The 1,059-nt window shown below is 41.3% G+C and overlaps 1 non-coding gene across 1 annotated transcript; it reads left to right on the top strand.

Moving 5' to 3' along the window:
- Window positions 1-207: 207 nt before the first annotated feature.
- Window positions 208-282, top strand: Trnas-cga (transfer RNA serine (anticodon CGA)). The gene has a single exon. It is a non-coding gene; the product is annotated as a tRNA-Ser (tRNA).
- Window positions 283-1,059: the final 777 nt, after the last annotated feature.

The raw sequence follows: 1,059 nt of genomic DNA, 5'->3' as shown, positions 1-1,059 counted from the left end.
ATCCAGAATGAGATTTTCACTCTGCAGCGGAGTGTGCGCTGATATGAAACTTCCTGGCAGATTAAAACTGTGTGCCCGACCGAGACTCGAACTCGGGACCTTTGCCTTTCGTGGGCTAGTGCTCTTCGCAGAAGCGCTTCTGTAAAGTTTGGAAGGTAGGAGACGGATACTGGCAGAAGTAAAGCTGTGAGTACAGGGCGTGAGTCGTGCTTCGGTAGCTCAGTTGGTAGAGCACTTGCCCGCGAAAGGCAAAGGTCCCGAGTTCGAGTCTCGGTCGGGCATACAGTTTTAATCTGCCAGGAAGTTTCAGTCTTACATGAAGTTTTTACATCCGCAAAATTGGGAAGATGATGAAGCAACATGTGTTGATGGATCATATCTGAACCGCCTTTGTTTTGTGGATGAAATTTTACTGTTTGCCTATAATGAACTTCAACAGCGAATGGAAACAAAATAATAGAGCAATCTGAATAGAGGCCGGAAAATCAGTCGTAATAAGGCGTAAATAATGTATAAACAGAAAAGGAAGTTGAACAAATCAACAAAGTCACAGCAGAAGCTGATGAATTCGTATGCATTAGACTAGTTGGAAGACTGCAATTGGAGAGACAGCGAAAAAAGAATAAACAAAAGAGTAAACTAAATAATATTTTCAACACAAAGCTGCTAATTTGTTGAAAAAAAAAACTTTCAGTCAGTGAGAGCTACAAGGACTATGAATGGAAAACTATTTCTCTGTCATGAAAGGTAATATTACTACAGCACGTTCGTGTGATAATGGTCACACAGATGATGACTAAATGGAACTATCGTGACATACATATTTTCACCGCTGTTATTAGATCAATCATCGAAGACCGATGGTGTAGTACATTTACTGATTAACAGACCATGCGTCTATGCCAGAACCGACCTAGCCTCCCAATAGCTGGGGTGCCCCAACTTGCTGCCCCAACTTTTGTTGAAGCTGAGTCGAGTTAGCCAGTCCAGCCCGAGTATTAAACAAATTATTACGATATAAATTTTCTATTAGGATCTTCACAAAAACACATTTTCTAG

The sequence above is a fragment of the Schistocerca gregaria genome, chromosome 3 (assembly GCF_023897955.1).
Source record: "Schistocerca gregaria isolate iqSchGreg1 chromosome 3, iqSchGreg1.2, whole genome shotgun sequence".
NCBI lineage: Eukaryota > Metazoa > Arthropoda > Insecta > Orthoptera > Acrididae > Schistocerca > Schistocerca gregaria.
Note: the sequence above shows the minus strand (reverse complement) of the source record. Positions and strands in the feature narration are given on the sequence as shown.